Source organism: Symphalangus syndactylus, chromosome 9, assembly GCF_028878055.3.
Source record: "Symphalangus syndactylus isolate Jambi chromosome 9, NHGRI_mSymSyn1-v2.1_pri, whole genome shotgun sequence".
Lineage (NCBI taxonomy): Eukaryota > Metazoa > Chordata > Mammalia > Primates > Hylobatidae > Symphalangus > Symphalangus syndactylus.
Genome location: NC_072431.2, coordinates 110617193 through 110643054, shown reverse-complemented (window position 1 = coordinate 110643054; position 25862 = coordinate 110617193). Strand labels below are relative to the sequence as shown.

Sequence of the window (25862 nt, the reverse complement as noted above, 5' to 3'; positions counted from 1 at the left end):
GAGCCAAGACTATATATGTATGCTATTGTCCATTCCAAGTGACAGTTAACTGTTTCTGATCCTCCTTTAGGGATGGAAAAGAATGCCTTTACCAGATTAATGGTCACATATCACACATACCATGTATTTGAGGTAACGTTAATCTGCTTTAGCAAAGATACTAAATCTGGCACCTGCAATTGCAGCTACTACTTTTTTGAGTTTGTCATAGCCTACTGGACATCCTCCAGAATCTATCCAGGATTCTACTGAACCAAAAGAAATTATGATAAGGACTATTACCTCTGCATCTTTTTTTTTTTTTTTGAGATGGAGTCTCGCTCTGTCGCCCAGGCTGGAGTGCAGTGGTGCCAACTCGCCTCACTGCAAGCTCCGCCTCCCAGGTTCACGCCATTCTCCTGCCTCAGCCTCCAGAGTATCTGGGACTACAGGAGCCCGCCACCACGCACAGCTAATTTTTTTCGTATTTTTATTAGAGATGGGGTTTCACCATGTTAGCCAGGATGGTCTCAATCTCCTGACCCTGTGATCCGCCCACCTTGGCCTTACCTCTGCATCTCTTAAATCATTAAGAGTACCATTGATCTCTTTCACTACCCATAAGATGCAATCTTGTTTTTGATTGCTATCTTGCTGGGGTAGGGAGCAGTTTCAGAGGCTTCTATTCGGTCTTTCTCATGATGTTAGCACTTACCTCACAGGTCATAGGGCCAATGTGTTAGTTCTTTTAACAACCAAGTATGTCGATTTTATTCATGTATTTGGCAACCAGGGACATAACCACTGGGTTTCTCTGTGTGCACAGTAGATTCCCTGTGAACTGAACCTGGGCCAGGACTCCTTTATTTAATTAATTAATTAATTTATTTATTTATGAGCCGGAGTCTCATTCTATCGCCAGGCTGGAGTGCAGTGGCATGATCTCAGCTCATTGCAACCTCCACCTCCCGGGTTCAAGCAATTCTCCTGCCTCAGCCTCCCAAGTAGCTGGGACTATAGGCACGCACCACCACGTCTAGCTAATTTTTGTATTTTTAGTAGGCACGGGGTTTCACTGTGTTGGCCAGGATGGTCTCAATCTCCTGACCTCAGGTGATCCATCTGTCTCGGCCTCCCAAAGTGCTGGGATTCCAGGGGTGAGCCACTGCTCCTGGCCAGGAGTCCATTTATTACAGGGTCTCCATATGCCCCAACTCTAATGGGGGGATCCTAGGGATGCTTTGGGTCCCATACTGGTATCAATTTCATTTCAGACCTTGTGTCCAACAGTCGTTGAATTGCTTGGGTAATATTGCTCTTTCCACTGCGTTTGGCTGCCCAAATGCTAGTGGACCTTTTTGAGGAAGGACTGGAGGAATCATTGCCAAATACATTTACTAGAGTGTCACGGGGTCCTCATTCGTGAGACTTGGCCGCTGCTTCCACCACTGGGTTGCAGGTCTAAAGACTGGTTGTGATACAGAAGCTGAGCAATGAATCATGACTCAGCTTCTTGATCATCTAACCTGGGTTTCTTTTAATTGTCTAGGTTGAGAAATATCGTTGTTGGCCATCTCACCTTTAAGAACATCACGAACTATTAGCCATCTCCAACGCTCTCTGCAGGTCAGGCCCCTCTGGCTGATGTTCCAACTTCATAGATCATTGTAATTGCAACTATTTGCTTCAGATGCTTACATGCTGCTATCTGGCCTCTATTATTTTGAGATACTATTATTCCCATTGCTATCAAGGTACCCTGTTCTGAAACCACAAGGGCAGCTACCACTGAGCTTCTCAGTAATACCAATGTCACTTTTCTTTTTTTGAGACAGGGGCTCACTCTGTCACCCAGGCTGGAGTGCAGTAGCGTGATCTCAGCTTGCTGCAACCTCTGCCCACCCCCAGGCACAACTGATCCTCCCATCTTAGCTTCCTGAGTAGTTGAGACCACAAGCACGTACCACCATGCCTGGCTATTTTTTCTGTATTTTTAGTAGAGATGGGGTCTCACTGTATTGCTTAGGCTGGTCTTGAACTCCTGAGCTTAAGTGATCCACCCACCTTGGCCTCCCAAAGGGCTGAGATTACGGGTGTGAGCCACCGTGCCCAGCCCCTCCAATGTCACTTTCATCAGAGAATTCCTTGGAGCTCTTCTGTGGAAAAGTCATTTGGTAAGTTTCCTGGTTTTATATGGTATATCCATTCTAACTTTCCTCTTCTTTTAGTCTTTTGATCCCTACTTTCACCATCTCCTACAGCAGTTCTGATATTTCTTTTGTTTTTGAGATGGAATTTTGCTGTTTTTGCCCAGGCTGGAGTGCAATGACGCAATCTCGGCTCACTGCAACCTCCGCCCTCCAGGTTCACGCGATTCTCCTGCCTTAGCCTCCTGAGTAGCTGGGATTACAAGTGCCTGCCACCACGCCTGGCTAATTTTTGCATTTTTAGTAGAGATGGGGTTTCACCTTGTTGGCCAGGCTTGAACTCCTGACCTCAGGTGGTCCACCCGCCTCAGCCTCCCAAAGTGCTAGGATTACAGGTGTGAGCCACTGTACCCGGCCTTTTTTTTTTGAGACAGAGTCTCAGTCTGTCGCCCAGGCTGCAGTGCAGTGGTGTGATCTCAGCTTACTGCAACCTCACCCTCCTGGGTTCAAGCAATTCTGCCTCAGCCTCCCAAGTAGCTGGGATTACAGGTGCAAGCCACCACTCCCCATTAATTTTTTGTGTGTTTGTTTGTTTGTTGTTGTTTGTTTGTTCGAGACGGAGTCTCTTGTTGCCCAGGCTGGAGTGCAATGGCGTGATCTCGTCTCACAGCAAGCTCCGCCTCCTCGGTTGAGGTGATTCTCCTGCCTCAGCCTCTCCAGTAGCTGGGATTACAGGTATGCGCCACCTTGCCCAGCTAATTTTTTTGTATTTTTAGTAGAGACAAGTTTTCCCCATGTTGGCCAGGCTGGTCTCAAACTCCTGACCTCAGGTGATCCACCTACCTCAGCCTTCCAAAGTGCTGGGATAAGAGACATAAGCCACAACGCTCGGTCTAATTTTTGTATTTTTAGTAGAGATGGGGTTTCACCATGTTGGCCAGGCTGGTCTCAAACTCCTGACCTCAAGTGATCCTCCCACCTTAGCTTCCCAAAGAGCTGGGATTAGAGGTGTGAGCTGCCTGGCCTGATATTTCTATTTATTTATTACAGCCCATCACTTTCTCTAAGCTCATAAGACCCATCCTAAGAATATGTTAGCACTGTTTCTCAGGGTCCTTGTCAGGGTGTTAAATCCTGTGTTCCAAGTTGATAACCTCTCCCTATTTTGGTTGAGAATTGGAATCCTCAGAATCCAGTCCCATTAATATTCTCCTGCCGTTTGTCAGTACATATTGGTTATGTTCTACAGCTCCTTTAGCTATAGTCTCTTTCCTCCTTCGGCATGTCCTTGTCATTCATGTTGTTATTTAATTTTAGTTATTGGTCTAATGATTAGGTTGGGACTTTAAAGTAGATCCAGATGGCGAGGCATCTTTTTTTTTTTTTTTTTTTTTTTGAGACAGGATCTTGCTCTGTCACCCAGGCTGGAGTGCAGTGGAGCAATTTCGGCTCACCACAGCCTTGACCTCCCATGTTCAAGTGATTATCCGGCTTCTGCCTCCTGAGTAGCTGAGATTACAGGTGCGCACCACCATGCCCAGGTAAAGAGTCACCTATCTTGTAAGGCAGGTATTTTTACGTCATCTTCAAGCAAGGAGGAATGCTAAGCTTTAACGAAGAGGAATGGGCAATGTGTTGGGTCCTTCTTGCGCTGCTCTAAAGAAATACCTGGCAGGGAGGAGGGAGAGCATCACAAAGAATAGCTAATGGATGCTGGGCTTAATACCTAGGTGATGGGATGATCTGCGCAGCAAACCATCACAGCACACGTTTATCTATGTAACAAACCTGCATATCCAGCGAATGAAACCCTGAACTTAAAAAAAAAAAAAGAATGGAAACAAGAGAAAGAGAAAGTGGCAGCGAGGTGCACATACTTTTAAATGACCAGCTCTCATGAGAACTCACTATCACGAAGACTGCACCCACCAAGCCATGAGGGATCCACCCTCATGATCCAAACACCTCCAGCAGGCCCCTCCTCCAGCATTGGGGATTACAATTCAACATGAGATTTGGGTGGGGTCAAATATCTAAACTACATCCGGCCACTTGCGAAGGCCCAGAGGTACAGGAAAAACTGGAAGTTAATGATTTTTCAAGTATGTCGACCCAGATATTGCCATCCCATGTCTCCCATCTTCTTCTTTCTTTCTTTTGAGATAGGGTCCCACTCTGTCACCCATGCTGGAGTGCAGTGGTGTGATCAAGGCTCACTGCAGCCTTGACTTCCTGGGCTGAATCAGTCCTCCCACCTTAGTCTCCCAGGTAGCTTGAACCACACGTGCATGCCACCATGCCCGGGTAATTTTTTGTCAAGACAGGGTTTCAGGCCGGGCGCGGTGGCTCACGCTTGTAATCCCAGCACTTTGGGAGGCCGAGGCGGGCGGATCACGAGGTCAGGAGATCGAGACCACGGTGAAACCCCGTCTCTACCAAAAATACAAAAAAAAAATTAGCCGGGCGTGGTGGCGGGCGCCTGTAGTCCCAGCTACTCGGAGAGGCTGAGGCAGGAGAATGGCGTGAACCCGGGAGGTGGAGCTTGCAGTGAGCCGAGATTGCGCCACTGCACTCCAGCCTGGGTGACAGAGCAAGACTCCGTCTCAAAAAAAAAAAAAAAAAAAAAGACAGGGTTTCACCATGTTGCTCAGGCTAGTCTTGAACTCTTGGGCTGAAGTGATTCTCCAGCTTTGGCCTCCCAAAGTGCTAGGATTACAGGCATGAGCCACCATGCCCGGCCTCCCATTTTTGCTCTTTCTCAATCAGGACTCTAACCTTGGTAGCTAACTTTTCAGGGCTGAGAATTCAACCTCTCTAGAACTCTGCAAATTTTATAATTATGTTTTAGGTCTGATCCTCAGACCTGATCCTCAGGTTTTTCTGCCCTCTGGCTGTAGGAGATGATAGTATCTTTATATACTGTCAAGAAGGCCCTTCGACTTTCACACTTAATCTTTATTGTCTTTCTTCAAAGGATCTATTATCCCCAACAACAAACATCCTATTACTTCTCAAATGCCTAATACATTGTGCTCCTCCACCCTCCCATGTATTCTTTCCTCGGGTAAAACATCTCCATTAACCACTGCTGAAAATTTTAATGACTGTATTACTATCACATGCTAGGGGCTAACAGTGTTTCACCTATCACTAGTGATGATATCCTCATTGTCAACAGACTGCTGAGTGACTCCCAAATTTCATTTTAGGGTTTACTTTCTTGGATCACTCCTGGTACCAATTATTGTAAATTGGGTTCCCCAGGAAGCAGAGATTTGAATCCAGAAAGTTTACTGAAGAGTGCTTTTAAGATCACCATCCTTGGGAGAGTGAAAGAAGCAAGATTAGTTAGGTTGCAGGGCATTCACAAAAAAGTCTCAGTCAATTCCATGAAGAGCACTGGACCTAAGATGGCCCTGTAAAATTTTCCCTCACTGGGGCCAGGGTAACGGGGTCTTTATAACCCTGTACTAATCAGTCTTTGAATGTGGGTTACTATGGGAATGACTTTAAATGAGGCAGCTCTTCTCAGCCAAGGTTGTGTGGGGTGCTTTTTTTTTGAGATGGAGTCTCGCTCAGTCGCCCAGGCCGGAGTGCAGTGGCGCGATCTCGGCTCACTGCAAGCTCTGCCTCCCGGGTTCATGCCATTCTCCTGCCTCAGCCTCCCGAGTAGCTGGGACTACAGGCACCCGCCACTGTATTTTGTAAAAATACAAATAATTTTTTGTATTTTTAGTAGAGACGGGGTTTCACCGTGTTAGCCAGGATGGTCTCGATCTCCTGACCTCGTGATCCGCCTGCCTTGGCCTCCCAAAGTGCTGGGATTACAGGTGTGAGTCACTGTGCCGGGCCTTTTTTTTTTGGAGACAGAGTTTCGCTCTTGTTGCCCAGGCTGGAGTGCAATGGCGCGATCTTGGCTCACTGCAACCTCTGCCTCGCGGATTCAGGCGATTCTCCTACCTCAGCCTCCCGAGTAGCTGGGATTACAGGAGCCCACCACCATGGCTAATTTTTCTGTGTATTTTGTGGAGACGGGGTTTCACCATGTTGGCCATGCTGCTCTCCAGCTCCTGACCTCAGGTGATTGGCCCGCCTCTGCCTCCCAAAGTGCTGGGATTACAGGCATGAGCCACCGCGCCCAGCCTAATTTTATATTTTTTTGTAGAGATGGGGTTTCTCCATTTTGGTCAGGCTGGTCTCAAACTCCCGACCTCAGGTGATCTGGCTGCCTCAGTCTCGCAAAGTGCTGGGATTACAGGTGCGAGCTACCGTGCCCGGCAGGGTTGTGTGGGGTGCTTAACTGCCAGCTGACAGCCCTTAACATTCCCAGCAGCTGGGAGAGTAAGGGTTTCAGCAGTTCAGAAGAGGAGAGATCTGAGGAGCACACCACACACACCACAACATCCTTAAAATACACTTTCTTTTTTTTTCTCTTCCTTTTTTTTTTTTTGAGACAGTGTCACTCTGTTGCCCAGGTTAAAGTGCAGTAGTGTGATCCCAGCTCACTGCAGCCTCGACCTCCTGGGCTCAACCGATTCTCCCACCTCAGCTTCCCGAGTAGCTGGGACTACAGGTATGTGTAACCATGCCCGGCTAATTTTTTGTATTTTTGTAGAGTCAGGAATCTCACCATATTGCTCAGGCTGGTCTGGAACTCCTGTGTCAAGTAATCTGCCTGCCTCGGCTTCCCAAGGTGCTGGGATTACAGGTGTGAGCCACTGCACCTGAACCTAAAATACACTTTCTAGTGTCTGAATCATTTACAATGGGAAACAATTCATGTGTTTTGTGTAAAAAAATGTTTTTAAGAAAAGTAAGGCAGCCTGCCTGCCCGCCTGCCCGCCTCCCTTCCTTCCTTCCTCCCTTCCTTCCTTCCTTCCTTCCTTCCTTCCTTCCTTCCTTCCTTCCTTCCTTCCTTCCTTTCCCTCTCTGGCCCAGGCTACAATCTACTCGGCTTGCTGCTGCCCGCGCCGCGGACTGCCTGGGTCTGCCGGCGCACGCCACCACTGCCTGCCTTTTCTCCTTTGGATGCAGGCACGCGTTCGCCATCTTGGCCACGCTGCTCGCCAGCTCCTGACGCCGAGTGCTCTGCCCACCTCAGCCTCCCGAGGTACTGGGACTACAGACGGAGTCTCGCTCACCCAGTGCTCGGTGTTGCCCGGGCTGGAGTGCGATGGCGTGGTCTGGCCTCGCGGCAGCCTCTACCCCCCGGCCGCCTGCCTTGGCCTGCCAGGGTGCTGGGATTGCAGCCCCTGCCCGGCCGCCGCCCCATCTGGAAGGTGGGGAGCGCCTCTGCCCGGCTGCCCCATCTGGGAGGTGAGGAGCACCTCTGCCCGGCCGCTCCGTCTGGGAAGTGAGGAGCGCCTCTGCCCGGCCGCCCCGTCTGGGAAGTGAGGAGCGCCTCTGCCCGGCCACCCACCGTCTGGGAAGTGAGGAGCGCCTCTGCCCGGCCACCCACCGTCTGGGAAGTGAGGAGCGCCTCTGCCCGGCCACCCACCGTCTGGGAAGTGAGGAGCGCCTCTGCCCGGCCACCCACCGTCTGGGAAGTGAGGAGCGCCTCTGCCCGGCCACCCACCGTCTGGGAAGTGAGGAGCGCCTCTGCCCGGCCACCCATCGTCTGGGAAGTGAGGAGCGCCTCTGCCCGGCCACCCACCGTCTGGGAAGTGAGGAGCGCCTCTGCCCGGCCACCCACCGTCTGGGAAGTGAGGAGCGCCTCTGCCCGGCCACCCATCGTCTGGGAAGTGAGGAGCGCCTCTGCCCGGCCACCCCGTCTGGGAAGTGAGGAGCGCCTCTGCCCGGCCGCCCCGTCTGGGAAGTGAGGAGCGCCTCTGCCCGGCCACCCATCGTCTGGGAAGTGAGGAGCGCCTCTGCCCGGCCTCCCATCGTCTGGGAGGTGAGGAGCGCCTCTGCCCGGCCGCCCCGTCCAGGAAGAAGTGAGGAGCGCCTCTGCCCGGCCGCCCCGTCCGGGAAGAAGTGAGGAGCGCCTCTGCCCGGCCGCCCCGTCTGGGAAGTGAGGAGCGCCTCTGCCCGGCCACCCTGTCTGGGAAGTGAGGAGCGCCTCTGCCCGGCCGCCCCGTCTGGGAAGTGAGGAGCGCCTCTGCCCGGCCACCCATCGTCTGGGAAGTGAGGAGCGCCTCTGCCCGGCCTCCCATCGTCTGGGAGGTGAGGAGCGCCTCTGCCCGGCCGCCCCGTCCGGGAGGAAGTGAGGAGCGCCTCTGCCCGGCCGCCCCGTCCGGGAAGAAGTGAGGAGCGCCTCTGCCCGGCCGCCCCGTCCGGGAAGAAGTGAGGAGCGCCTCTGCCCGGCCGCCCCGTCCGGGAAGAAGTGAGGAGCGCCTCTGCCCGGCCGCCCCGTCTGGGAGGTGAGGAGCGCCTCTGCCCGGCCACCCATCGTCTGGGAGGTGAGGTGCGCCTCTGCCCGGCCACCCATCATCTGGGAGGTGAGGAGCGCCTCTGCCCGGCCACCCATCGTCTGGAAAGTGAGGAGCGCCTCTGCCCGGCTGCTCCATCTGGGAAGTGAGGAGCGCCTCTGCCCGGCCACCCATCGTCTGGGAGGTGAGGAGCGCCTCTGCCCGGCCACCCATTGTCTGGGAAGTGGGGAGCGCCTCTGCCCGACCACCCATCGTCTGGGAAGTGAGGAGCGCCTCTGCCCGGCCACCTATCGTCTGGGAAGAAGTGAGGAGCGTCTCTGCCTGGCCGCCCCGTCTGGGAAGTGAGGAGCCCCTCTGCCCGGCCGCCCCGTGTCTGGGTAGAAGTGAGGAGCTCCTCTGCCTGGCTGCTCCGTCTGGGAGGTCTACCACGGAGGCCAGAAGCAATGTGGGGGCTGGACGTGGTGGCTCACGACTGTGGTCCCGGCACTCTGGGGGGCGAGGCGGGTTGATCACTTCGGGCTAGGAGTTCGAGACCAGTCTGGCCAACTTGGCGAAACATGAAGAATACAACAGACAAACCAACCAACCAACTCAATGACAACAAAACAGGCCTACCCTGGAGTCATACTCTAATTTTTTCTATTTTCCTCCCTTTCTGATCCTTTATCCCACTTTCTTTTTCTTCCTCTTCCTTCTCCCTCTTCTTTGTCAAATAGAGGATTGAGTTATTATCACTGATCCATATAAAGTCCCTCTCTCATTTATTTTAACTCCCACCCCCATTTCTATTCCCCGACTTCCCATGTGCAACCTTCCTAATATGTTTGATACGCATCTTTTTGTTTGTATGTATTTTTAGAAAATGTTTATTGTTTTTGTATGCAAAAAAAATTAATAAAAAAAAGAAAAATAAAAAAAAAGAAAAGTAAGGCAACATAATGAGACTTCATCTTCACAATTTTGTTTGTTTTTAGACGGAGTTTCGCTCTTGTTGCCCAGGCTGGAGTGCAGTGGCGTGATCTTGGCTCACTGCAACCTCTGCCTCCTGGGTTCAAGCGATTCTCCTGCCTCAGCATCCCGAGTAGCTGGGATTACAGGCATGTGCCACCACGCCCAGCTAATTTTGTATTTTTAGTAGAGATAGGGTTCTCCATGTTGGTCGAACTCCCGACATCAGGTGATCCACCCTACTTGGCCTCCCAAAATGCTGGGATTACAGGCGTGAGCCACTGCACCTGGCCAGAATTATTATTATTTTTTAATTAGCTGGATGTGGCAGCACATGCCTGTAGTTCCAGCTATTTGGGATGCTAAGGCAGGAGAATCGCTTGAGGCCAGGAGGTTAAGGCTGCAGTGAGCTGTGATCATGCCACTGCACTCTAGCCCGGGTGACAGAACACAACCCTGTCTCAAAAAATAAATAAAAATAAAAAGAGAGAAATCTAGAATGGTAACTCCAAACCTTGGATTCATACAGCAGCAAATCACACTTTGCTGACCTGGCACAGGATTCACTTGTCCATGTGCCCACACTTAACTGTGTATACTGACATTTCATTATTTTTGAGCAAAGGAGACTTTTCAATCTAACACTATCTTGGAAATAGAAGAAAACATCTGGGATTCACTCCGATAGGAGAACCAAAGCAAAACTATAAACACCATCTGTCAATTTTTCCTTCCAAAGGAGCTTTTCCAAATTTCTGGGAGTTTCCTTTCCCAACTCCTTGTCACAGCAGCTCCAGAAGCAACTGAAGCCACTGGTTTCCCATGATGTTCTGGGCTAGGAGGCTGGTGTCCTAGGGCTTCCTGCTGCACAGGTGCACATCCTCAGAGGATGACTCTGCCCTCCTTCCATAGGTGCCAGTCTCTTCCTCCTCAAGCAAGAAAGCCAAGTATGGATGTGTCCTTTATACTCTGTACAAAGGTGCCTGGCTTAGGGACCAGGGAGGACTGAAATCCAGCTGCACTCAGCTTGCCAAGCTGTATATCCTGGCACTGCATCCTCTTAGGGAGGGTGCCTTTTCCTATCATGCACAAAGGTACAGTTTAGCCTAGTGGCAGGCCTTGTCCTTGAGCTCACTGATATGATTTAACTGTATTGTAATTGTGTGTCTTACAAGTTTGTCTTCCTCCTGAGAGTTTTGATGGCTGAAGCCTGGTCTTGTTTAACCTTTGTTCCCACTGCAGCACAGAGCTTGGTGTATAGTAGACCTAAGTACATTAATTAGCTGAATGAATTACTAGGCACAGAGGTCTTCTGGCCCACTGCCACAACAGTCTACTAACCCCATTTTAAAAAGCTTAATAAAATTATCTTTTACTATTTTACAAGATAACTTTTTGCTATGCTTCCTGCTGTGTTTTTTTTTTTTTCTCTAAATTTTCTCCTGCTTTTCATATCTGGTTCTCCATCTCTCTTATTCTTTTTTTTTTTTTTTGAGTCTCGCTCTGTTGCCCAGGCTGGAGTGTAGTGGCATAATCTCAGCTCACTGCAACCTCTGTCTCTTGGGTTCAAGCAATTCTCCTGCCTCAGCCTCCCAAGTAGCTGGGACTACAGGCATGAGTCACTGTGCCTGGCCTTTTTTTTTTTTTTTTTTTTTTTTGAGACAGAGTTTCACTCTTGTTGCCCAGGCTGGAGTGCAATGGCGCGATCTTGGCTCACTGCAACCTCTGCCTCGCGGGTTCAAGCGATTCTCCTACCTCAGCCTCCCACCACCAACCCCAGCTAATTTTTTTGTATTTTTAGTAGAGATGGGGTTTCACCATGTTGGCCAGGCTGGTCTTAAACTCCTGACCTCAGGTGATGCACCTATCTTGGCCTCCCAAAGTGCTAGGATTACAGGTGTGAGCCACTGCACCTGGCCCCTTTCATTAAGTCTTTGAACTACCAAATGAATTTTATTTTTATTTTTTTTTTGAGACAGAGTCCCGCTCTGTCTCCCAGGCTGGGATGCAGTGGCGTGATCTCGGCTCACTGCAAGCTTTGCCTCCCGCGTTGGCACCATTCTACTGCCTCAGCCTCCCAAGTAGCTGGGACTACAGGCGCCCACCACCGCGCCTGGCTAAGTTTTTGTATTTTTAGTAGAGACGGGGTTTCACCGTGTTAGCCAGGATGGTCTCGATCTCCTGACCTCATGATCCTTCCACCTCGGCCTCCCAAAGTGCTGGGATTACAGGCGTGAGCCACCGTGCCCAGCCTAGCAAATCACTTTTTAGAGGCTGGTCATTGCATCTTTGTTCTCGGACTCATTCTCTGTTCTTCTTCTGAAAACCACATTTCCCAGCTTCTTTGACAACCACATACTAGCTATATTCAGCCAATGGGAGGCACTGGAAGTAGACTGGAGGTGAGAGGAAGAAGAAGCCAGGGTAGTTCTTCCTCTTTTGGCTATGGGGCATTTCCCAGCAGTGGCTGCATTGCTTCTGTGTGGTTTCCACTTCCCCTTCTTCTTCTTCTTTTTTTTTTTTTTTTTTTTGAGACAGAGTGTCACTCTGTCGCCCAGGCTGGAGTGCAGTGGCATGATCTCAGCTTACTGCAACCTCCATCTCCCGGGTTCAAGCTTTTCTCCTGTCTCAGCCTCCTGAGTAGCTGGGATTAGAGGTGCACGCCACCAGTCCTGGTTCATTTTTTTTTATTTTTTTTATTTTTTTATTTTTGGTAGAGACGGGTTTTGGCCAAGCTGGTCTTGAACTCCTGACCTCAAGTGATCCGCCCACCTCGGCCTCCCAAAGTGCCGGAATTACAGGCGTGAGCCACCGCGCCTGGCCTCCCCTCCTTCTTTAGTCCCAAGTTCTGCTGCCCACCCCACTCCAGCCAAATCCTATTTCCTCCACAGCCACAACTAATAATTTAGTGTGTGTCCTTTCAGTTTTTCATCCATGCTTATATATATATATATATACACACACACACACACACACATATATATACATACACACACATATATAGACTATGTCTACACATATTTTTTTTTGCAAAAATAAATACAATATGCATTATTCTGCAACTTGCTTTTTACTCCACAATATACTGCTGTAACTGCAATAGTTACTGCCAAATTGCCCCATGAAAAGATTCTACCAATTTATACTGTTGTCAGCAGTGTATGAGAATGCTTATTTTGCTAGACATGGTGGCTCATGCCTAATCCCAGCACTTTGGGAGGTCAAGGTGGGAGGATTGCTTGAGACCAGGAGCTTGAGACCAGCCTGTGCACCATAGAGAGACTGTTTCTTTAAAAAAAAAAAAAAAAAAAAGGCCGGGCGCAGTGGCTCACGCTTGTAATCCCAGCACTTTGGGAGGCTGAGGCAGGCAGATCATGAGGTCAGGAGATCGAGACCACGGTGAAACCCCGTCTCTACTAAAAAAATACAAAAAATTAGCCAGGCGTGGTGGCAGGCGCCTGTAGTCCCAGCTACTCGGAGAGGCTGAGGCAGGAGAATGGTGTGAACCCGGGAGGCGGAGCTTGCAGTGAGCAGAGATCCCGCCACTGCTCTCCAGCCTGGGTGACAGGGCGAGACTCCGTCTCAAAAAAAAAAACAAAAACAAAAAAAAAAAAAAAAAAAAGTTTATTTATCCATCTACGCACCATTGGATACACTTTTTTTTTTTTTTTTTTTTTGAGACAAAGTCTTGCTCTGTCGCCCAGGCTGGAGTGCAGTGGTGCTATCTCGGCTCACTGAAACCTCTGCCTCCTGGGTTCAAGTGATTCTCCTGCCTCAGCCTCCCAAATGCTGGGATTACAGATGCACACCACTACGCCAGCTAATTTTTGTATTTTTAGTAGACACAGGATTTTGCCATGTTGGCCAGGCTGATCTTGAACTCCCAACCTCAGGTGGTCCACCTGCCTTGGCCTCCCAAAGTGCTGGGATTACAGGCATGAGCCACCATGCCCGGCTGGATATACTTTTTTATTAAATACTTTTTAAAAATCTGTTAAGATGGGGGGCTGAGCATGGTAGCTCATGCATGCAATTCCAGCACTTTGGGAGGCCATGGCAGCAGGATCACTTGGGGCCAAGAGTTTGAGACCAGCCTGGTCAATATAGCGAGATCCTGACTCTACAAAAAAGAAAAAAAATGGCTGGGTGCCATGGCTCATGCCCATAATCTTAGCACTTTGGTAAGCCAAGGCTGGCAGATTGCTTGAGCTCAGGAGTTTGAGACCAGCCTGGGCAACATGGTGAAACCCTGTCTCTACCAAAAATACACAAAATTAGTCAGGCATGGTGGTATGTGCTTGTGTCCCAGCTACTCTGGAGGTGGAGGTAGGAGGATCTCTTGAGCCTGGGAGGCAGAGGTTGCAGTGAGCTGAGATCATGCCACTGCACTCTAGCCTGGGTGACAGAAGACTGAAACCCTGTCTCAAAAAAAAAAAAAAAAAACCCACAAGCTGGGTGCACTGGCTCATACCTGTAATCTCAGCACTTCGGGAGGCATGGCAGGTGGATCACTTGAGGCCAGGAGTTCAAGACCAGCCTAGACACCAACATAGAGGAATCCCGTCTCTACCAAAAATATAAAAAAATAGCGGTGCATGTTGGCGCATGCCTGTAATCCGCAGCTACTTGGAAGCCTGAGGCAGGAGGATCATTTGAACCTGGGAGGCAGAGGTTGCAGTGAGCCGAGATTGTGCCACTGCACACCAGCCTGGATGACAGAGCAAGACTACATTTCAAAAGAAAACAACACAAACAAACAAAACTTAAATAAAATAAAATAAAATAAAATAAAAAATTAGCCAGGTATGGTGGCATGTACCTGTGGTCCCAGCTATTCAGGAGGCTGAGGTGGGACGATCCCTTAAGTCCAGAAGTTCAAAGCTGCAACGATCTATGATTGCACCACTGCACTCCAGCCTGGGTGACAGAACAAGGCCCTGTTGCCCAGGATGGACTCAAACTCCAGGACTCACTCCCACCTCGGCCTCCCAAAGTGCTGAGATTACAGGCATGAGCCACTGCATCAGACCCAGCATTGGATATACTTGATCCTTTTAGCTTTTGCCAATTTGTTAGGTAAAAATTAGAGCCTTGTTTCATTTTTAAAAATTATCAGCCCGGTGCGGTGGCTCACACCTGTAATCCCAGCACTTTAGGAGGCCGAGGTGGGGAGGATCATGAGGTCGGGAGTTCGAGACCAGCCTGAACAACATGGTGAAACCCCATCTCTTGGGACGTATCTCAAAATAATAAGAGCTATCTACGACAAACCCACAGCCAATATCATACTGAATGGGCAAAAACTGGAAGCATTCCCTCTGAAAACTGGCACAAGGCAGGGATGCCCTCTCTCACCACTCCTAGTCAACATAGTGCTGGAAGTTCTGGCCAGGGCAATCAGGCAGGAGAAGGAAATAAAGGGTATTCAATTAGGAAAAGAGGAAGTCAAATTGTCCCTGTTTGCAGATGATATGATTGTATATCTAGAAAACCCCATCGTCTCAGCCCAAAATCTCCTTAAGCTGATTAGCAACTTCAGCAAAGTCTCAGGATACAAAATTAATGTACAAAAATCACAAGCATTCTTGTACACCAATAACAGACAAACAGAGAGCCAAATCATGAGTGAACTCCCATTCACAATTGCTTCAAAGAGAATAAAATACCTAGGAATCCAACTTACAAGGGATGTGAAGGACCTCTTCAAGGAGAACTACAAACCGCTGCTCAATGAAATAAAAGAGGATACAAACAAATGGAAGAACATTCCATGCTCATGGGTTGGAAGAATCAATATCGTGAAAATGGCCATACTGCCCAAGGTAATTTATAGATTCAATGCCATCCCCATCAAGCTACCAGTGACTTTCTTCACAGAATTGGAAAAAACTACTTTAAAGTTCATATGGAACCAAAAAAGAGCCCGCATCGCCAAGTCAATCCTAAGCCAAAAGAACAAAGCTGGAGGCATCACGCTACCTGACTTTAAACTATACTACAAGGCTACAGTAGCCAAAACAGCATGGTACTGGTACCACAACAGAGACATAGATCAATGGAACAGAACAGAGCCCTCAGAAATGATGCCACATAGCTACAACTATCTGATCTTTGACAAACCTGACAAAAACAAGCAATGGGGAAAGGATTCCCTATTTAATAAATGGTGCTGGGAAAACTGGCTAGCCATATGTAGAAAGCTGCAACTGGATCCCTTCCTTACACCTTATACAAAAATTAATTCAAGATGGATTAAAGACTTATATGTTAGACCTAAAACCATTAAAATCCTACAAGAAAAACTAGGCAATACCATTCAGGACATAGGCGTGGGCAAGGACTTCATGTCTAAAACACCAAAAGCAATGGCAACAAAAGCCAAAATCGACAAATGGGATCTCATTAAACTAAAGAGCTTCTGCACAGCAAAAGAAACTATCATCAGAGTGAACAGGCAACCTACACAATGGGAGAAAATTTTTGCAATCTACTCATCTGACAAAGGGCTAATATCCAGAATCTACAATGAACTCAAACAAATTTACAAGAAAAAAACAAACCCCATCAAAAAGTGGGCAGAGGACATGAACAGACACTTCTCAAAAGAAGACATTTATGCAGCCAAAAAACACATGAAGAAATGCTCATCATCACTGGCCATCAGAGAAATGCAAATCAAAACCACAGTGAGATACCATCTCACACCAGTTAGAATGGCCATCATTAAAAAATCAGGAAACAACAGGTGCTGGAGAGGATGTGGAGAAATAGGAACACTTTTACACTGTTGGTGGGACTGTAAACTAGTTCAACCACTGTGGAAGTCAGTGTGGCGATTCCTCAGGGATCTCGAACTAGAAATACCGTTTGACCCAGCCATCCCATTACTGGGTATATACCCAAAGGACTATAAATCATGCTGCTATAAAGACACATGCGCACGTATGTTTATTGCGGCACTATTCACAATAGCAAAGAGTTGGAACCAACCCAAATGTCCAACAATGATAGACTGGATTAAGAAAATGTGGCACATATACACCATAGAATATTTTTTTTTTTTTTTTTTTTTTTTTTTTTTTTTTTTGAGACGGAGTCTTGCTCTGTCACCCAGGCTGGAGTGCAGTGGCGCAATCTCGGCTCACTGCAAGCTCTGCCTCCCGGGTTCACGCCATTCTCCTGCCTCAGCCTCTCCGAGTAGCTGGGACTACAGGCGCCCGCCACCACGCCCGGCTAATTTTTTGTATTTTTAGTAGAGACGGGGTTTCACCGTGGTCTCGATCTCCTGACCTCGTGATCCGCCCGCCTCGGCCTCCCAAAGTGCTGGGATTACAAGCGTGAGCCACCGCGCCCGGCCTACACCATAGAATATTATGCAGCCATAAAAAATGATGAGTTCGTGTCCTTTGTAGGGACATGGATGAAACTGGAAAACATCATTCTCAGTAAACTATCGCAAGGACAAAAAACCAAACACCGCATGTTCTCACTCATAGGTGGGAATTGAACAATGAGAACTCATGGACACAGGAAGGGGAACATCACACTCCGGGGACTGTTGTGGGGTGGGGGGAGGGGGGAGGGACAGCATTAGGAGATACACCTAATGCTAAATGACGAGTTAATGGGTGCAGGAAATCAACATGGCACATGGATACATATGTAACAAACCTGCACATTGTGCACATGTACCCTAAAACCCTAAAGTATAATAAAAAAAAAAAAAAAAAAGAAACCCCATCTCTACTAAAAATACAAAAATTAGTCGAGTGTGGTGGCACATGCCTGTAATCCCAGCTACTCAGGAGGCTGAGGCAGGAGAATCGCTTGAACCCAGGAGGCAGAGGCAGGAGAATCGCTTGAACCCAGGAGGCAGAGGTTGTAGTGAGCCGAGATCGCGCCTTTGCACTCCAGCCTGGGAGACAAAGTGAGGCTTCAACTCAAAAAAAAAAAAAAAAAAAAAAAAAAATTATCAGTGATATTGACCATTTTTTCTCATATGTTCACTAGCTATTTGTATTTCTTCTTTGGCTAATTGCCTCTTGCAAGCTATACACACTTTTTTTTTAATTGAATCATTCAATTTTTCACACTGATTTGTAAAATTCTTTGTATATTGGGAAAATTAACTTTTTTCTGTTATATAGGTTACAAATATTTTCTTTCAGTTTATCTTTTCACTTTGTGTATGGGGTCTTTTGCCATCATCAAATCTGTCAACTATTTCCTTCATGGCTTCAGCATTTGGTGTTATGATTAGACAAGTTCTTTCCATCCCATAACTCAGAAAACATTCCTCTATATTCTCTTTTAATATTTTATTGTACCTTTTTGTGTTTGTGTATTCATCTGTTGGAATGGAAAATTATCTATATCATGGTCATCAGGATAATTGCATCTTTATATGATGGTCATCACATCGTTCTTAGAATTGAGAGAAGCCTCAGAGGTTACCCAGATATCTGAGTCCTTCGTTGTAACTATGAGTTTCTGGGGAAGGGCAAAAGGTTTCAATCTGATCTTCAAGGCTCTAAGGATTCATCCTAACTTTTCTCTTGATTTTCCCAGGAGAAAAGATGTCTTTGCCAAGGATGGCAGTGACTTTTTCTTATAGACTTAGAACTGTTAAACCCAAGCCAAACCTCTTCCTTCCTGGTTTCTCCAAACTTACCTCCCTCTGCTCTTCTACATATACCCTTTGCTCTACTTACTGATCCTGAACATTCCTGGAAATTTCTTGCATCCATGCCTTTGCCCAGACTACTTTGGGCACCCTTCATTCTATCTGGCCTTTAAGGCCTAACTTAAATGCTTCAATTTGCCATGAAATTTCCCAATTTCTCAAGTGTACCTGAATTCCCTCTCCTCTCTACTCCTCAGGCATGGATTGTGCTACATAAGGGACTCAGTTTATTTTCTTTTTATTTATTTATTTTTTTTGAGACAGAGTGTCGCTCTGTCGCCCAGGCTGGAGGGCAGTGGTGTGATCTCTGCTCACTGCAACCTCCGCCTCCCGGGTTCAAGCGATTCTCCTGCCTCAGCCTCCCAAGTAGCTGGGACTACAGGCGTGTGCTACCACACCTGGCTAACTTTTTGTATTTTTAGTAGAGACGGGTTTCACCGTGTTAGCCAGGATGATCTCGATCTCCTGACTTCGTGATACGCCTGCCTCAGCCTCCCAAAGTGCTGGGATTACAGGCGTGATCCACCACGCCCGGCTGGACTCAGTTTATTTTCTGTCAGGTGCCATCATTATCTGGACACCTATCTGCTTCCCTCACTGGGCTGCCTTGTGAGCATCTTTGCAGACTTGTGGTACCTGGCACATGGTAGGACTTAATTAGTACCGGATGGCTAAATGAAGGAAATATTGTAGAAGTGGTTGTCTGTCTTTTCTGTCTCTGTTCTTTTTTTTTTTTTTTTTTTGAGACGGAGTCTCGCTCTGTCGCCCAGGCTGGAGTGCAGTGGCGCGATCTCGGTTCACTGCAAGCTCCGCCCCCCGGGGTTCACGCCATTCTCCTGCCTCAGCCTCCTGAGTAGCTGGGACTACAGGCGCCCGCCACCATGCCCGGCTGATTTTTTGTATTTTTAGTAGAGACGGGGTTTCACCATGTTAGCCAGGATGGTCTCGATCTCCTGACCTCGTGATCCGCCCGCCTTAGCCTCCCAAAGTGCTGGGATTACAGGCGTGAGCCATCTGTCTCTGTTCTTAGACATTGCAAATGCCTGGTGTATAAAGGGAGGGAGAAAGAAGACGGAAAGAGGAAGGGTGCAGGTTGGTGCCCCTTTTTTCTGTATTGCTGTTGGCAGGCCAGCAGGTATGCTGGCCACTCTCTACATGCACTGAGAGGGAAAGACACAGGGTAGGGGAAACAGAGGACTGGCATCCTATTCAGCCTCTTCTGGCCCCAGGTGAGTCAACACTGGGATTCACACCTAGAAACTGACAAGTATGAATCACTCCTAGGAAGGTAAAGAGGTATTTGTTTTTCTAGGGAAATGCCTCCACTTCTTTTTCATTTTTTTGTTTTTGAATGGAGTTTTGCTCTTGTTGCCCAGGCTGGAGTGCAATGGTGTGATCTCAGCTAACCGCAACCTCTGCCTCCCAGGTTCAAGCAATTCTCCTGCCTCAGCCTCCCAAGTAGCTGGGATTACAGGCATTTGCCACCACGCCCAGCTAATTTTTTTGTATTTTTAGTAGAGACAGGGTTTCTCCATGTTGGTCAGGCTGGCCTTGAACTCCTGACCTCATGTGATCCGCCCACCTCGGCCTCCCAAAGTGCTGGGATTACAGGCGTGAGCCACCGTGCCTGGCCCTTTTTTTTTTTTTTTTTTTGAGACAGAGTGTTGCTCTGTCACCTAGGCTGGAGTGCTGTGGCGCAACCTCACCTCACTGCAACCTCTACCTCCCAGGTTCAAGTGATTCTTCTGCCTCAGCCTCTTGAATAGCTAGGATTACAGCTGCCACCACCACGCCCAGCTAATTTTTGAATTTTCAGTAGAGATGGGTTTTCACCATGTTGGCCAGGCTGCTCTTGAACTCCTCACCTCAGGTTATCTACCTGCCTCAGCCTCCCAAAGTGCTGGGATTATAGGCATGAGCCAGTGTGCCCAGACCTTTTTTTTTTTTTTTTTTGAGACAGGATCTTGCTTTGTCACCCAGGCTGCAGTGCAGTGGCGTGATCTCGCTCACTGCAACCTCCACCTCCTGGGTTCAAGCGATTCTCATGCCTCAGCCTCCCACACAGCTGGGATTACAGGCGCCCACCAACATACCTAGCTAATTTTTATTTTGTATTTTTAGTAGAGATGGGGTTCACCATGTTGGGTAGGCTGGTCTTAAACCCCTGACCTCAGATGATCTGCCTGCCTCAGCTTCCCAGAGTTCTGGGATTACAGGCGTGAGCCACCACACCCGGCCTTGTTATTTTTTTTTGTTTGTTTTTTTTTGAGACAGAGTCTTGCTCTGTTGCCCAGGCTAGAGTGCAATGGCATGATCATTGCTCACAGCAGCCTTAAGCTCCCAGGCTGAGGCCATTTTCTCACCTCAGCCTCCTGACTAGCTGGGACCACAGATGTGTGCAACCATGTCTGGCTGATTTTTTACAATTTTAATTATTTTATTTTTAGACAGGGTCTCATTTGCAGAACCCAATAGCTGGGACTACAGTCGTGCGCCACCATGCCCAACTTTTTTTTTTTTGTTAGAGATGAAGATTCACCACGTTGCCTAGGCTGGTCTCGAACTCCTGAGCTCAAGCGATCTGACCATCTTGGCCTCCCAAAGTGCTGGGATTACAGGTGTGAGCCATCGTGCCTAGTCATTTTATTTTATTTTATTGAGACAAGATCTTGCTCTGTCACCCATGTTTGGAGTACACCAGCACAATCCTGGCTCACTGTAGCCTCGACCTCTCAGGCTCAAGTGATCCTCCTATCTCAGCCTCCTGAATAGTTAGGACCACAGGCACGTGCCACCATGCCCAGATAATTTGAGTTTTTTTTTTTTTTTTTTTTGAGATGGAGTCTCGCTCTGTCACCCAGGCTGGAGTGCAGTGGCGCGATCTCGGCTCACTGCAAGCTCCGCCTCCCGGGTTCACGCCATTCTCCTGCCTCAGCCTCTCCGAGTAGCTGGGACTACAGGCGCCCGCCACCACGCCCGGCTAATTTTTTGTATTTTTACTAGAGACGGGGTTTCACCGTAGTCTCCATCTCCTGACCTTGTGATCCGCCCGCCTCGGCCTCCCAAAGTGCTGGGATTATAATCGTGAGCCACCGCGCCCGGCCGATAATTTAAGTCTTTGTAGAGACAAGGTCTCATTATGTTGCCTAGGCTCACCTAATTTTTACCAAACTTTTTGTAGAGACGGGGGTCTCATTATGTTGCTTAAATTGGTCTCGAACTCCTGGGCTCAAGATTCATTTTATTCAATTAATAATTCTCTGTCTCCTAATTCCAGCAGACATACAAAGACACAGAAGGCCAGCGCCATGGCTCACGCCTATAATCCCAGCAATTTGGGAGACGGAGGCTTGAGCCCAGAAGTTTACGACCGGCCTGGGCAACATGGTGAGACCCCGTCTCTCCATATATATATATAAAATAATAAAAATTATCCGGTCGTGGTGGCATGTGCCTATAGTCCAAGCTACTCAGAAGGCTGAGGTGGGAGGATCACTTGAGCCCGACAGGTGGAGGTTGCAGGGTTGCAGTGCGCCAACATCGCTCCACTGCACTCCAGCCTAAGCGACAGAGCGAGACCCTGTCTCAAAAAAACAAAAAACACCCCAAACAGAAACAACAACAACAACAACAAGAAGAACCCCCACAGAAGGCAGTGAAGGCTTGGGATAGGATTACCTGGTTTAAACTCATAGAATGTCAGAATTGAAGGAAGACTTAGAGGTCACCTTTGTTTTTTTTTCTTTTGATACAGAGTCGCGCTCCGTTGCCCACCTGGAGTGCAGTGGCGCGATCACGGCTGCCGCAGCCTCGACCTCCCGGCCTCAAGCCATCTTCCTGCCTCGGCCTCTCAAAGTGCTGGAGTTACAGGCGTGAGCCACTGCGCCCAGCCTAGAAGTCACCTTTCAACTTAGTCCTCTATACATGAGAAAAGTGAGGCCCAGAAAGGGTATGAGTTGTACCAGGTCGCTGACCCTGAACAGAAGCTAGACGTCTTAATTCCCAAGTAGGACTCGCTGCTAACTCTTTGGGCATCCCTTCGCGTTTCAAGGCTCTTGGGTTTCCCGCTTTGGCCGCCTCGCCAAACCCAATTCTTACACTCTTAGTGACCCCCTCCTTTCCTCCTTCCCCCTTAGGTCAGCAGGGTTTACTCAATCCAATTGTAATGCTCCAGGTTGCCGGAGTAGCTCCTCGCTGGAAGAGAGATTAGTTACGTCACCGTCGGCTCCTCCCATTGGTCCGGGCGTGTGGAGCGCGGCGCCATGACGTCAGACGCCCGACGCCCAAAGGGGTGGGGCGGTGAGGGGAAGGAGGAGGGAAGTAGGACTTCAACATGGCGGCTGCGGCACTGGCGGTGGCTACAGTGACGGCCTGGCCCGGAGCGGGCAGAGTTGGAGGTGGTGGCGTTCGCTCTCCCTAGGGGCCGTCGGGAGCTCAGCGGAGACCGAGCCTGGGAGGCCGGCCGGTGCCAGCACCTTTCGGCTTCTGAGACGGCGGCAGCAGCGGCATTCAGGTGAGGGGGGCCTCCCTCTGGGGGAGGGGTAAGAGGGGCGGAGTTGGGGGAGGGGGGCTGGTACTGGGAGACTGGGAAACCGGACGGGGGGCCGAGAGAGGTGAAAGGCGCCGGAGCTAGGAGGTGGGAGGGAAAAGTGGCCGAAGATCCGCGAGTTAGGGAGGATTCTGGGAGAAGGGTCGGAGTGAGGGGACCAGAATTGAAGGGGCGGAGGGGAAATGGGTTGCGGGAAAATGAGTTCGGATTAAGGAGACTAATACCCTACTGGAAGACAGGCATGTTAGACATCTATCGGGCTGGATTGAGAGCTCGGTGGGAACTAGAGGATGTCAGGGAGGGGGACCCAGATTTTAGTAAAGAAGATGAGTGGTGGGGAGTTGAGGGTGAGCTGGGGACGTGCGGTGTAGATTTAGTTCTCCCTGAGGCAATGAGATGGGGGAGAAAGGGTGGAGACTAGAACAGAGGTGAGTGATCTTTGGGGATATCTTTGGCCTTGTCTGGTCTTCTCCAGGTGTGTTTATCCGCCTTTTTTGTTTCTTGGGTGGAGGCTTACCTATACAGTCCGCCTGGGCGTCAGGAAGCGCCCCAATCTTTCTTGTGGAACGTCAGGTTCATTTATTTGAGCTATATCAGTGATCTTTGACCTTTGTTGCCAAATGTAATTGTTTCCAGACTAGCGTCTTAAAAGTATGGTTGGCATAAAAATACGTTTTATGTTAAACTGGAAAAAAAAATTGATACTTTTTAGTCACCATGCAGTGTTGCGAAACCAGATTTGGTAATTTAGTTAAGTATTACGTATATTCTTTTCTAACTTTACTCGTTAGTGCTTTGTCTCTTCAGTTATTAGCATTTGAGAATTTGAATCGATATGATGGATGTTTTCCTTTTTAATTTTGTCAGATTTGATGATGGGAAAAAGAAGATAGTCTTTAGTGATGTATAGTTCTTTCTAGTTAATGTCCCAACCTAAACTAAAAGTTTCCATATTGGCCAGGCGCTGTGGCTCACGTCTGAAATCCCAGCACTTTGGGAGGCCGAGGCGGGCGGATCACGAGGTCAGGAGTTCAAGACCAGCCTGACCAACGTGATGAAACCCCTTCTCTACTAAAAAGCCAGCTGGGCGTGGTGGCAGGCGCCTGTAATCCCAGCTACCCGGGTGGCCGAGGCAGGAGAATGGCTTGAACCTGGGAGGCCGAGGTTGCAGTGAGCCTAGATCGCTGCATTGCACTCCAGCCTGGGCAACAGAGCGAGACTTTGACTCAAAAAAAAAAAAAGTTTACGTATTATGGCAAAGAATGTGAAATTTCTCAAGTCTTAAAAAAATTACATTGTCCGCATTAACTTACTGTAAGTGAAATTTTATTAAATTTTTGTTTCTAGTTCTATTAATTCATTGTGTTTATTAAATACCTACTGTGTGTTGCAATAATAAGAGTCATTATAATTACGGAAATGCGAAACTTAATGTTTCTTTAGTGAGTGACCATCGTTGTCATTGCACAGCAGATAACTTTACTAACCTGCTAGAAACTCATTGGAAAGAAAACTTTTTTTGTTTGTTTCTTTTTATTTTTTTCCAGAGGGAGTCTCGGTCTGTTGCCCAGGCTGGAGTGCAGTGGCGCGATCTTGGCTCACTGCAACCTCTGCCTCCTGGGTTCAAGTGACTGTCCTGCCTCAGCCTCCCGAGTAGCTAAGATTAGAGACACCCGCCACTAAGGCTGGCTATTTTTGTATTTTAGTAGAGATGGCGTTTCACCATGTTGGTCAGGCTGGTCTCGAACTTCTGACCTCAAATAATCCTCTGGCCTTGGTCTCCCAAAGTGCTGGGATTACAGGCGTGAGCCACCGCACCCGGCCTGTTTTCTTATTTTTTTTGAGACAGAGTTTCGCTCTTTGCTCAGGCTGGAGTGCAGTGGCGCAATCTCGGCTCACTGCAAGCTCCGCCTACCGGGCTCACGCCATTTTCCTGCCTCAGCCTCCTCAGTAGCTGGGATTACAGGCGCCCGCCACACGCCCGGCTAATTTTTTTGTATTTTTTAGTAGAGACGGGGTTTCACCGTGTTAGCCAGGATGGTGTCGATCTCCTGACCTCGTGATCCACCCGCCTCGGCCTCCCAGAGTGCTGGGATTACAGGCGTGAGCCACCGCGCCCGGCCTTATTTATTTTTATTTTTACTTTATTTTATTTTTTGAGACGGAGTCTCCCTCTGTTGCCCAGGCTGGAGTGCAGTGGCACGATCTCAGCTTACTGCAAGCTCTGCCTCCCGGGTTCACGCCATTCTCCTGCCTCAGCCTCCCGAGTAGCTGGGACTACGGGTGTCCGCCACGACGCCCGGCTAATTTTTTGTATTTTTAGTAGAGGTGGGGTTTCACCGTGTTAGCCAGGATGGTCTTGATCTCCTGACCTCGTGATCCGCCCGCCTTGGCCTCCCAAAGTGCTGGGATTACAGACGTGAGCCACTGCACCCAGCTGGATCCCTGACGTTTAATTCAGTGACTAAAATTCTTATTGAATATTTTCAGCATTATAGTTGAAATGTCATTAGCCCTGAGTGTAAATGCCAATATTACAAGTTTTTCCTGTCCTTCCTTCCTTCCTTCCTTCCTTCCTTCCTTCCTTCCTTCCTTCCTTCCTTCCTTCCTTCCTTCTTCCCTCCCTCCCTCTTTCTTGAGACAGAGTCTTGCTCAGTTGCCCAGGCTGGGGTGCAGTGGCTCGATCTCTGCTCACTGCAAGCTCTGCCTCCCGGGTTCACGCCATTCTCCTGCCTCAGCCTCCTGAGTAGCTGGGACTACAGGCGCCCGCCACCACGCCTGGCTAATTTTTTGTAGTTTTAGTACAGATGGGGTTTCACCGTGTTAGCCAGGATGGTCTCGATCTCCTGACCTCGTGATCCGCCCATCTCGGCCTTCCAAAGTGCTGGGATTACAGGCGTGAGCCACCTTGCCCGGCGCCTGTTCTTTAATTATATTATTGAATGTATTGAGATTTTTCAAATGTAGATCATTTTAAGAGTAATCTTTTTTCCTACAGATTCATTAAAAATATTTATTCATCATTAATCAGGTGGTTTTCTTTAGACAGTCTTTCTCAAGAAATGCAAAATGGTAATACAGAGTGCCTTAAAACATTAAATAGGCTGGGCGCAGTGGCTCACACCTGTAATCCTAGCACTTTGGGAGGCCAAGGCGGGCGGATCATGAGGTCAGGAGATTGAGACCAT

At 48.7% G+C, this 25862-nt stretch overlaps 2 protein-coding genes across 5 annotated transcripts in view; one reads left to right on the top strand and one right to left on the bottom strand.

Annotated features, from left to right (window-relative positions):
* LOC129490233 (inosine-5'-monophosphate dehydrogenase 1-like) overlaps window positions 1-22366 on the bottom strand; it is a 54358-nt gene extending 31992 nt beyond the window's left edge. The window contains exon 1 of one of the 2 annotated variants that reach the window (XM_055293920.2): window positions 21804-22366. The gene's annotated coding sequence lies outside the window, so the exon portion shown is untranslated. The remainder of the gene's footprint in view (window positions 1-21803) is intronic. The other variant, XM_063609061.1, reaches the window with a different exon arrangement.
* A 35-nt stretch (window positions 22367-22401) lies between these two features.
* UBAP1 (ubiquitin associated protein 1) overlaps window positions 22402-25862 on the top strand; it is a 73244-nt gene continuing 69783 nt past the window's right edge. The window contains exon 1 of one of the 3 annotated variants that reach the window (XM_055293910.2): window positions 22402-22638. The gene's annotated coding sequence lies outside the window, so the exon portion shown is untranslated. The remainder of the gene's footprint in view (window positions 22639-25862) is intronic. The other 2 variants (XM_055293911.2, XM_055293909.2) reach the window with 2 other exon arrangements.